General features: G+C 39.7%; 1 protein-coding gene across 1 annotated transcript in view; it reads left to right on the top strand.

Annotated features, from left to right (window-relative positions):
• The first annotated feature begins 835 nt into the window (after positions 1-835).
• Positions 836-12,591, top strand: part of srbd1 (S1 RNA binding domain 1) — a 116,301-nt gene continuing 104,545 nt past the window's right edge. The window contains exon 1 of the mRNA XM_080287982.1: positions 836-1,675. The gene's annotated coding sequence lies outside the window, so the exon portion shown is untranslated. The remainder of the gene's footprint in view (positions 1,676-12,591) is intronic.

The following is a 12,591-nucleotide window of genomic DNA, read 5'->3' as shown; positions in this document are numbered from 1 at the left end:
ACCTTGGGGACAGAGAGATGATCTGCCCCACAAAAGGGGCTTGGGTGCTATATCTGCAGTGCACCATGACCTTTTTCAGAGATTTGTAATGACCACAACATTTGACAATGCACAGAACCTTAGAGTGCGGCACTATTTGCATTTGGGCTTTGAGCGCTTGTGTCAGTGTATTTGTAATTATAATAAATGAATAAGTAGCAGCTCTGTGACAAAGTGTCATTTAACAGGAACAACACGTGTGAGCGTTTATTAGTCTCTGGTGTGAGTGGATTATATGTCTGGGTGTCCGTGCTATGCTGTCAGACTATCAGTTCTGTGAGTGTGACTGTCCATAGCATTTAATTTAGATATAAATAGCTTAGCTCAGGGTTTGACAAGTAGAGGCAGTGTAAATCTTCAGGAAATTAAGCTAAGTAAGTATGATGTGAAGCGTTTGTATAGGTGTGTTAAAGGACAGAGATGTTTGACTCTTTAGCTAATTAGTCTTCAATTACTTTCAATAACAGAAATGTTTTATTTTAAAAGTCATCATCGCTGTTTAGTTCTACAGAAGACTTGGTATTGAACCTTCTCTCCACACTTCCAGGATGTCTGCAGGATTCACAATTTCAGTGTAATTTTTTAGTCCATAAAGAAATATCTCAGCAAAAAAGAATTTTAATTTCTAGTTAAAGCTGGCTCCAAATCAACTTTAACAATTTAATGTCTCCTACAAGGTGTCCTACAGGAAAAATACCAAATTTAACAACAGAAATAATCAGGTTTTTGACTTTGTAGCTAATTTATCTTTTCATAACAACTTTTAAAGGTGAAGAGGTATTTCAGTAAGGCGGTTGATGACACAGGTGGCTAGGCTAGGTGGCTAGGGTGGCCACCAGAGGGCTTCACTCACACCCAGGTCGGGAGGAGGGGTTCTGCTGGGGTTGTAGTTTGGAGATGAATAAAGTCGGAATGGAAAGTTACAGCTCCTGTATCGTCTGTACAATACCTCCACAGTATCCCACTTCTTATCGCACAGGATTGGCTAAACCATCATTAGATTTTATGGTCCTTTCATTCTTTACACAAACATATTAGTTTATCAACGTTTTGGCTTCTTAAATATGTTTGGGCACCCCAGTGAGAAAAATCGATAAAATTGCCATTGCTGCCTGTCTATCTTATGATGTAGAGGACTCTGTGGTGTTTGACACAATTTTTTTTGTCTGCCACTATTTTACTTGGAGCAAAGTTTGTGACAGCAATTTTATTATACGTATGGCCTTGACAGTCTCCCAGCCTTCTCCTTCTCCGGCCTTCGAGCCCTCTTGCAAGCCCCAGGGATGCTGATGCTCAGAGTAATGAGCCAACACATCAAGAAGTTTAGTGGCAGATTTAACTCCAGGACAGGGAGCTAACTTTAAAATCACTGAGTCTACACTTTTTTTTTGCACTGTTAATAACACTGTCACAATAAACCATACCTACTGTACATCATCTGCACTCCTGCTGTGGCCTATTCAGATCTGGCCATTAGATCATGTTGAGTTAAACCGCTCTCTCTCTTGCACATGAAGGTAATGGTTATGATTATGATGATTTTCTTTCTTTTTTTTTTTTACATCAGGTGAGCAAGACGATTGAAACTAGAGCTAGATGGTGCTAAATGATGAACACTGGTTGACTGGAGGTGGTGGTAAGTCACTTTTTTCCCTACCTGTATATTTCTGTCTATATATGGATACTATATGTTCAATGACTACTTTATTTGGGACACTTCAATCTACACCTACTGAACAACACAAGATTGAAAAATGTTGATTTATGCTGCAATATTTGAATGATAGGGTCTTCCAAGAGAGAGACTGACAGCTACACTCACAGCTTCAGCCAATTTAGAATAACCATTTAACCTGCCATGCATGTCTTTGGACTGTGGGAGGATTATTTTGAGAAAACTCCAGTACATGGAGAAAAATGGAAATTATACACAGAAAAGCCCCTGCTACTTAGTACATTTGAACCCAGCAATAACACTTACAAACATTCAAAGGTGCGATTAGTAATTTTTTGAGATTAGAATATAATATAAAGAATATTTTACTTATGAATATAGATTAAATAGTGTGTATTTAAATATTTTGCCAAACTAATGCATTAGTTTTTTAATGAATTCATTAACTTAGGGCACCGGTTTGTGGAAGCTCCCATGTTTCCCCGCCACCTTGAACATGGTGCTTTTTGTCTAATTGCATTTTATGTGTGTGGCTAGAGACTGGCTGCATACTTTGTATGCCAAAGGTTGAGGAGAAGGGAACTCTTAGGCATTTGCCTGCTGTGCAAGCAAATTTTCATCTATTTCTAAACTTTCTGACTCAAGATATGAAGGCTCATACCTGTGTATTATCATCTGACAAGGGGTCCCTTTTAACAAAGAAGCGAATATGCAACGCAAAAAGACCAAAACAACCAGCATCTTGATAAAATGTCATCCTTTTCCTCTTCACCTCAAGCCTCATCTCCTGAACTGAAGTCAGGGCTCTAACACATGAAATTGTGCATTGGCATGCTTATTTATTCTTGATATTATCGCAGTTACTTATTGCAAGCAGATTAGACATGCAGACCTCCAATCTCCGAACAGCCTACAAACTGCTGGCTAAACAGCAACATCTGGTTTTAAGCTAACATTATGCCACTACTAATGTTAGGTTCAAGTGTCCTAAAAATAATACTTTCCCTCATATAAACAGTTTGGGTTAGAGGTTAAGGGTCTTGAATCTTGAATCTGGAATTTAGGCTACGTTCACACTGCAGGTCTTAATGCTCAATTCCGATTTTTTGATCAAATCCGATTTTTTTGTCTGCTCGTTCACACTACAAATAAAATGCGACAGCAAACGCGCTCTAGTGTGAACGCTCAAAGCGGCCCGCATGCGGAAAAGAAGATGTCACACACAACGCGCTCTGTTTAGACCCAGAGCAAACAATATTGTTTGACTGATGGCCCTTAATATAAAGACTTCGGAATTCACGTTTCCCAATTTTTGCTTTAAGTTATTTTGTTATTTACATAATAATGTAGATAACCTAATAATTATCCTTATTGCTGTTTTAGAGAGGAGCGGTGCTTCAAAGGATAGTTGCAGATTTCTGTCAGAATCTGCAGATTATACAGTACAAATAAAATGTTAACGTTTCTCCAACGTTGTCTTCCCAGCAGTTTCACCAGATGGCCAGGAAGCGTTCGCGATGTCTTCTCGGGCGCTTCTCCGGTGCTAATAATTAGCGTCTGTCTTGTGTCAGTGACGTAAAAGACGTTTTAGTCACTTTCTAAAACGTCAGATATGTATCGGATTCAGTACAACATACGAAAGTGACCCAGATCGGATTTGAAAATATCGGATTTGTGCTGTTCACACTGTCATACCATGATCGGATATGGGTCGCATAGGGTCAAAAAAATCGGATTGGATGCGCTTTTGCCTGCAGTGTGAACGTAGCCTAATATGCTTATGCTTCTTTCTGCTCCTTTTTGAACATGAAAGTTATTTGGAGTTTTGGTTGCTCGTTTTCCTTTAGAATTTCATTCTAAAATCATATGAGAGTTTATTCACTATGCATCAGTCCAACAGGGATATATCAACTTCAACTAAAGTTTCACTAGCTCGGGGTAGCAGTAGCTAACAGGGGCTAATATAAGTCCACCCCTTAGTATTTTTTAATAGTAGCTTACAGACAGGTTCATATTAACTAACAGAGGCAACTGCAGAAAACAAAGGCCGAGGCTAACGGTGGCTAACATCAGCTAATAGCAGCTAAAAGAGGCTAAGAGCGGCCCTGCGACAGACTGGCGACCTGTCCAGGGTGTACCCTGCCTCTCGCCCTATGACAGCTGGGATAGGCTCCCCGCCCCCCGCCACCCGGAAAAGGATAAGCGGAAGCGTATGGATGGATGGATGGAAGAGGCTAAGAGCCACAAAAAATAGCAGCACAGAATGCACAGAAAGAAGAATAACAGCACTGAAAAGGGACTTCCTCAAACCCTCACCTGACTGTAATTTTAACTTCATCATGCTAATGCCATGTTCATTTTTCTCTTTTTATCATTTGAGGAAAAAGGCAAGCAAGTTAGACCCATTAAAGACTTAAAAAAATCCATACTCTTCGATAGGTGCACGAAAAGAACACATCTTCTTTAACAAATTGATCATCCCTCTGCAGGCTGTGTCACCCTTAGTTGACTGAAGTGAAGTAGTGACAGGAACTTAATGAGAACTAATGCAGACTGACTGTCACCTGTGAAATAGATGAGTTTCCACAACTGGACTGTCTTAGACAAATCAAGGACAAAGTGCGGGTAGTGACTGCACGTAGGAGCAGTGAATAAACACACAAAATGCTGTTGTATTATTACTTTAGTGAAATTTAATCTGGATTACATTTTCCTCTAAGCTATGTAATGAATTAATACTGTAACAATGTACCAATTTATAAAAACAGCAGGGCGCAGAAATGTAAATATATGAAACAAAGAGTCAGCGTCCTCTCCTCTCCTCCAGGTTCATTCATTATTAATGGTTTGTTAAATCTCATTTTCTCTTTCTCTCTGACAAGATCTTGTAATGTTCTAAGAGGTGTTATATGCTTTGTCTTGTTAAACCCTTGTTAGTGCAGGGTTAGTGATGAATGATGTGTCAATCAAAATCAGTGAAGGGCAGAAGTGAGGGGACCTGATGTTGTCAACCCACAAGGCCAACACCATGAATTTGGTCATCCTCCCCTGATTACCACACATACCACCAACCCTTCAGAACAACCTTGAATCTGAAATAAATTAAAGTGGGTGCGACACTGTAAACTTGTGCAGAGCCAGCTGTAGTTTTAAAGGGGATTCAGTAGGTAGAGCTACACAGGCCAACTCCTTAATAATGTGGTCTAGTGTAGATCATGCTTTATATCAGTGCATTACTGTTAGATAGCAATCCACCTTTTCATACACAACTAAATGAAAGTCTTCTTTCAACTCCTAGGGGAAATGATTGACACAAAACAGGGGATTTAAATCGTCTTACGGACAAGTCTCAGACAGCTTTCAACTCTATACAACTAAAATCCATCTATCTGTACCAGAGGTGGTGCAAACAAGGTTACTGAGTATATCAATATGACATTTCAAAATGTAGCTTTTAAAGCAGAAATGTAGCTTTGAAATGGCAAAGGCTAACAAATTGTTTGAGGAATGCAACCCTGCCAAAAATCATAACAGAAACCAAAAAAATTAATTAGACTTTATGCAGAAAAAAGAAAAATTATATTTAAAATTAGAATGAGATTGAGGATACAAGCGGCAGAAATGGGCTGGCCTCTCCCTTAGAGGTAGGGTGAGAAGGTTGGCCATCCAGGCGGGGCTCAGAGTAGAGCCGCTGCGCCTCCACATCAAAGGGAGCCAGTTGAGGTGGTTCAGGCATCTGACAAGGATGCCTCCTTGGAACCTCCTGGGTGAGGTGTTCCGGGCATGTCCCACATGGAGGAGGCCCCGGGGCAGACCCAGGACACACTGGAGAGATTATATCTCTCGGCTGGCCAGGGAACGCCTTGGTGTTCCTCCGGACAAGCTGAAGGAGGTGGCTGGGGAGAGGGAGGTGTGGGCTTCTCTGCTTAGGCTGCTGCCCCTACGACCCAGCCCCAAATAAGCAAAAAAATATGGATGGATATTTAAAATTACTAAAAGCACAGTTTAGTCTAAAAGGAAAAAAAAATAAACCCACCCACAAAAAGATTTGTTGTCAAATGAGAACAATGTCAACCCAAAATTAGAAAACAAGGAAAGAAAAATCTCTACAAACAAACCGAAAATCAAATCCCCTTTCACGCTATTCACACTAGTATTGAAGTAATAAGTCATGCAGGTCTGTCTACTGATGAAACTGATGCTAAAAGTGCTTAAGAATGAATAGTGAAGACACCACAAACTGTAGCTCTATAGACATCTTCTGCAGTTTTATTTTTTCAGCTTTTTATCCTTTTTATTCCATCTGCGATTATATAATCAACTAAGCGTACTCAGTATGCAGGTAGCAACCTCAGGGCTGTCCTAAGGTGACATCTGCAGAAGAGACATCATATTAGAACGAGATTCATTAATCTATTCACGCGTGTTCTCCACACTTACGCCTCTACAATACTAAACGTGTTCATTATCCCAATTAACTGCAACAGAATAACCACTCTGAGAGTGCATAGTGCTAAATATGTGACATTAATTCAGTAACAGAAAATGCTTGAAGCATTATGAGAGCTTGCCCAGATGATATAATATTGACTGGTTTTCTAACAAAGAAACATTTACAGTATGTATACGAACTGCTTTATTCTATCTTTTTAACAATTAGAACAAAATAACTAAGAATAAGAAACTGATGGAAAGATCATTTTCCAATTTCTTATAGTTTTTCTTTCTTGAGGTAACCATGGTTTTGAACTGAACTCACTGACACTGAGGATACTGCAGCATGAGGACAGAGAAGCAAGGTTACAACAGTCCAAATAAGGATGCTATTCATATATTGACTGTGACAGAAATTACAGTTAGATGTACTAAATGCATACATAGCATAACTATGTTGTTTCATTATCCCAATAATGCATACAGCATTTCTAGACTGAAGCCTACCCCACTTCCTTTGCCACAGTTGTTCCAGAAAAATCCTTCTTTATGTAGAGAGAGTATTAATCTGACTTTTTAGTAGTAGTGTGCACCTTGTTAGCTAGATCTACCAATTACTGTTTCTCACTGACAATCGCAACACGTATTGCCAGAGAGGGGAAGACTGCGCGCAGGCAAAATGCAGTAAATCAGACCGCTTTAATCCTGAAGTACGACTAATCGAACCTCTAACCTTTAATGGACACATTCTTCTTCACAAAATGAGATCAGGCCAGACTGACCTGTCTTTGTAGAGATATCACTCACAGATAAATCACTGGCTGTTCTGTTTTGGCTAGAATTCAGGAGGTAGTAGTTTGGTTGCCATGGATACCAGTTCAGGTGTTTGGGGGCTCTACTGTCTGTTGGTGCTTTGTACACCATGGTCTGATGGCTTCTGGGTCTGTTTGTATGAGTCCCTGTGAATGTGTGTCTGTGTATCCAGCATATTGATGCTGTCTGTGAGCAGAATTAATTTTTTTTTCTTTTCATGGCGCATTTATTTCTGTAATCATATTTTCCTCTTCTCTTCTCTTCTCATTTTCCCCCCCTGCCCTCCTTTGCCATCACCACCTCTCCTCCTCCTCCTCTTCTTCTTCTTCTTCTTCTTCTTCTTCTTCTTCTTCTTCTTCTTCTTCTTCTTCTTCTTCCCCATAGATATATACAGAGTGTAGTAGGCCAGACTTGGCCAGTCCAATTTGGCCCAGCAGCCCACTTGTCAGCCTGTGCTATGTGTACCCAGGCTGAAAGACTGATGGCACCAGAAGACAAAGAGAAACAGAGATAGAGAGGAAGGATCAGGGACATAGAGTACTGGTATAGAACATTCCTATAAAGATCCTGGGAGAATTTATAGTTGTCAAAGGTTCACACACATGATATAAAATTTCAGTAAACCACAAAAAGAGGACAGCCTGATATCTGTATGGGTCTGAGTCATGCTCTGTGCGCTAATCAGTGAATCACGGCCAGTGAGAGCTGACCAGCAGTGAGGTAAGCCTGGACAAGATTAGTCTGGCTGTCCTCCTCCAGCATTCTTTGATTTTATTTGCACTGTGATGAACTCTGCTTTGTAATTCAAACTTGTGTATTCAGTAAACAGGATATTTTGATGTTTAGGGAACGGTGTTATTATGTATCAGGGTTTCTACTGGATGCTTTACCTGCTGACTTTTGTTGGAGAGTCACTTTAATAGGCTACCCATAACTGAGGTCTGAGACATAATAAAAGATAACCTTATTGTACACTAAATGCTAACAATGTAAAAAATATTTAAAAAAACAAACATTAACAAACATTTTTATGTTAATGCATGTTAAACAAAAAGAAATATTCAGCACAACTGTCTGCCAGCATTTACTGTAAGCCTGTTAATAATAAATTAAGTATGTCCCACAATATCGACTAATAACTATTTCCCATAAACAAATAATTGTAAATCGCTACATTTATAGCCAGTATTATAATCTGAATTCATAAGCATTCCATTAGCAATATTTTCTAATACATAGATGTCATGAGTCATAATGAGTCATAATGCATGCAAAATTAATATGCAGATCAAAAAACATTCGTTGGCATTGAGTAATGTCATTGTGTGTGTTTTTATTATTAGTTTATGTGCCAGGCAATACAATTGTGAATGTAGTCCTGTAGCTTTGTAGCTGTAGCTAAATGAGGGCTAATCTTATCATCCAACTGACCTAAAAATTGTATGTATATAAAAAATACATCAATTACTTTCTGTGATTCTAATTAGGCATGAGAGAAAAAATGTGAAAGCGTCCTAATATACAGGGTTAAAACATTTTTCTTTTCTTTTTTCTTTTTTTTACCACATTTTGTTTTTACTGCATCATCACCATCCACTCAGTATGAATGCACCTACAAAAGCCCACCTTGTTACCTCAAAATCTCCAGTGCTTGAAAAGAAGGCAACAGGACTTCTTTATATTTCTGAACCCAAAGACTACCGTGACATGGATGACCGTACACAGATTTGCCTCAAAATATAATAAGATTCGTATAAAGAATAACAGAGAAATGCAGAAAATCACATTGAGTTTATGGATAAAGTAATGAAAGGCACTTATAAACCCATTTTCCACTGATTGCCAAAGACAGCAGTGGATAAAATAGTCACAAGACCAAGTCAATACAGCACCTTGTATCTAGGTCTAAGTGTGAATGAGTATGCACAGTTCCAAAGCATGGATGACTTCACATTACATGCAATATTTCAAGATATTTTCTGACCTACTTCCTATAAACAAAGATCAGAGAAGAGTATAAAGTAAAGGCAAAGTACAATATCCCACAGCACCACTATCCTTGATGGCTACACCCTATATTCAAGACTTGATCTTCACACTCTAAGAAAACAAAAAACAGAAAAAAACACTTGCAGCCAAAGAACAATCAGAGCACTTGACACTAACAAAGAGACATATGACTTTCTCATGCAGCACACAGGTTGCACCAGATAGATAGATAGATAGAACCACTCACTCGCTCACTCACTCCTGCTTAGATTAAACAAATTTTATAGTAGAGAGCCCACCTTCATGACGCCTCCCTCTGTTTGTTAGTCCACTCGGAAACACATGTGCTCTTCCGGATGTGCGAGACGAAAGAGACAGAAAGAGTATGTGTCCGTGTGTGAGAGCTGCAAAATCCGCTGCTTCCTCTCTTCCCTGGGAGTCACAGGGGAGGAGAGTCCATCCCTCTCGGCAGAGAAAATGTATGTGTTGGCGTTTGTAAGTGCACGTGCATATGTGTGTGAAAGAGAATGAAAGAGAGGGAAAGCGCTGCTCCTCCTATCCTCTCCTACAACTGCATGAATGAAAACATAAAAGGACACACCTCTATCTGTCTATCTATATATAGATCTATCTATCTGTTGAGCTATCTGTCTTCTAGCTTCCTTCTTCACTTTTCTTTCTCTATCCTTTCCTCCTCTCATCCCACCATATCGCATGTTTGCTCACCTCCTTCTCACTCTCCCGCTCCCTCCCCTGCGCTGTCTCACCACCCTCTCTCTCTCTAATAGAAAGCTCAAATTTCTCCACTCTTCCATACAGACCCACAAAACAGGGAGGGAATAGAGAATAAATAGATGTTCGGACTCTCCTCTCTTTTCACTGTACATCCACTTGCCTCTCCTGCTTATATTGTCTCACCTTACCCTGCATTATTGCAATAGTGAGCTCCTCCACTTTTTCTTTTCTGTGATTAATCTGATTTTTCAGGTCTATTGATTTTAATACTAATCCAGTTTGTTCAGATATTAAAACAGAATTGCAATACATGATGGAATTGCAGAGGCACAGCATGAAACAAAGTGCAGGCAGTGAGCCTAGTGAAACACAGCCAATGTAACTGAATTGCATTGATTCAATACATCTCAGTGCAGTTTAGTTCATTGACTGCAAGCAGAGATATGGCAAAGTAATGCTATTTTACACTTCTTAGTATGCAAAAGCAATACATCGGCAGCACATTGTAATGCAGAGCAGATCCTGTTCAGATGCAGGGTATAGATAGTAAATCTTTTAAAGTCTGTCTGCCCTGCAGCTGTGTGCTGACAGAAAAAAGCCAACAGGGGGTGCTAGTACGCTTTTTAAGTTGGCGATCATCGCAGTGCAGTAGGCATAAGAAAATAAGAGACAAAGAGAAACAGGGCTTTGTGATTAGAGCTAAATAGAAGATCAACTATCAGACAGTTTCTGTCTCTGCCATATAGATGGAGGATTAAACAATAAATAGATGATCAGGCTCTCCTCCTCTTCTTCCTTTCCTGCTTATCCCCCCTTAGTAACAGCTCACATTTCTGGGATTTTTCCTGCGATAGATGGGAGTATATATTTTAAGGTCTAGAATCTATCAGACATCAATTGTTAAACTTACCATAGACTGAAATAAAAACAAACAAACAAGAAAATGGCCAAACAGTCGGAAGGTATGTGAAACCATTTTTAAAACAATGAGAACAGACCAGCAGAGAATGGAGCAGAAAACACTAGAGTCAATTTTTCTTTGTTAAAGCCCTTACAAATACCTTTGTGTCTTTTATGGTCCACCTGCAGCTAGCTATCCGATAGCTTTACTGCCCATAAAAAAACACTGTTACAGTACCCAGTCTTGTGAAAGGCTACAATGATGATCGTTAGCTGAAACTCATAAAAGCTTAAAATCCGTATTATTAGACATGTTCTTGATTATTTAAATGGAAGATGACAAGACTTGAGAGTCATATAAAAAGTAAACACAGCACAAATCCCAACAGTATATTAAGCAGCAGAGAGTATGCAGAGATTAAAATTTGTTGGACTTACCATGTCCAGCCACCTGACATGGACTTTCAGTCCTCAAACCTGGTCAAAAAACAAACAAACAACAAGGACAGTTCTTCCCTAGGAAATGGAAGCTACCTGCGTAGTGACTACAGCCCACTGAAACTGTTATTTGTTAGACGGACAAGCAATATTTATTCCTTTTTGATCGAGTGCCTACAAAGGTGATAAAAACCATATCATTCACTACAGTCATTCAAGACTCTTTCTGTTCGAGTGTAGTATTTCAAGCACATCTCCCCCAGGGACTGGTGCTGAATTGCTACAGAACCATCACCGAGAGCATCCTCACAAACATGATCATGACGCGGTACTAAAGCTGCTAAAGCAGCCGAGCGGATGACCTACACCGCGTGGTGAAGATTGCATACTAAACGAGCTCCTACAACTGGAAGATGTCTACACCACTCTTCTGAGGAAGTAGACGAGCAGCATCATTTCAGACACGTCACACCTCCGTTACCCTTTGTTTCAACTTTTGCCATCAGGCCGATGATACAGATGAATACAATACTCATGCAAACAGACTAAGGAACAGCTTTTCTCCCCACCCAACCACCCATATGCTATTATAACTTGCACTGACAATAGCTCTTCAGCACTACAATTGGACCCCATATAATCTCCCCCTCAGGAGTATCCATCCATCAATCCATTCTCCTCTGCTTATCCAACTCAGAGTTGTGCGGGGCTAGAGTCTACCCCAGCTGCCACAGGGCTGAAGCAGGGCATAGGAAAGGCTGCCAGTCTGCTGCAGGGCTTACGCAGACAATGATGCACATTCACATTCACATCTGTGGGCATTTTAGTATAACCAGTTAAACCTACAAACTGCATACCTTTGGACTGTAGGAGCAATCCAGATTACCCAGAGGGAACCCACTCAGTCACAGTCCACACAGAGAGACACCCACTCACACTCATGTTCACACCTATGGTCAATATTCATGTTGCCTCAAATGGTATTTGCATGATAAAGTCACTTTTATAAGATTCCTTGTCTTAAGTATAAAAACAGTACAATGACCCGAATGGCAGCAAGTGCAACATCACTCCAGATTATTATTATTTTTTTTTAACCAGGAGAAAATCAATTAAACACTTGTTTATGACTAGTCAGCGTACAGTGTAACTGTAGCACATATAAAGAAGCATGAGAAAGTTTATTTGCACAAGCCTTTACGTCTTTTAAAAGCAGCAAATTAGGTGTTTTTAGTTTCCTGCTTCCTGTCCTCTGTATCCAGGCAGCCTTCTTGACTAAACCAAAAATAAGTGTTTCTCGGAGGAAATGACCGAGAACTTGTTTGACGTAAACTCTCAGATTCAACCACTTATGAAAGACTGAGAATGTGCAATTATAGGTGGCAAATTATTGTTTAATTTTGGATAATTGTTGTTTAAATTCCTTAAATAGCTTGTTTAAATACAGAGAAACCACTGAAGTGCAACCAATCTCAGATATAAAGCATTTACCTCATCTGCCCTTCTGCAGGATAAAGGATGCATGTGCTGTTTGGAAGCTCTAAAAGATATGTAATCTGTAGTTGATC

Source organism: Astatotilapia calliptera, chromosome 13, assembly GCF_964374335.1.
Source record: "Astatotilapia calliptera chromosome 13, fAstCal68.1, whole genome shotgun sequence".
NCBI classification, from domain to species: Eukaryota; Metazoa; Chordata; class Actinopteri; order Cichliformes; family Cichlidae; genus Astatotilapia; species Astatotilapia calliptera.
This window is presented reverse-complemented; position numbering and strand designations above follow the sequence as displayed.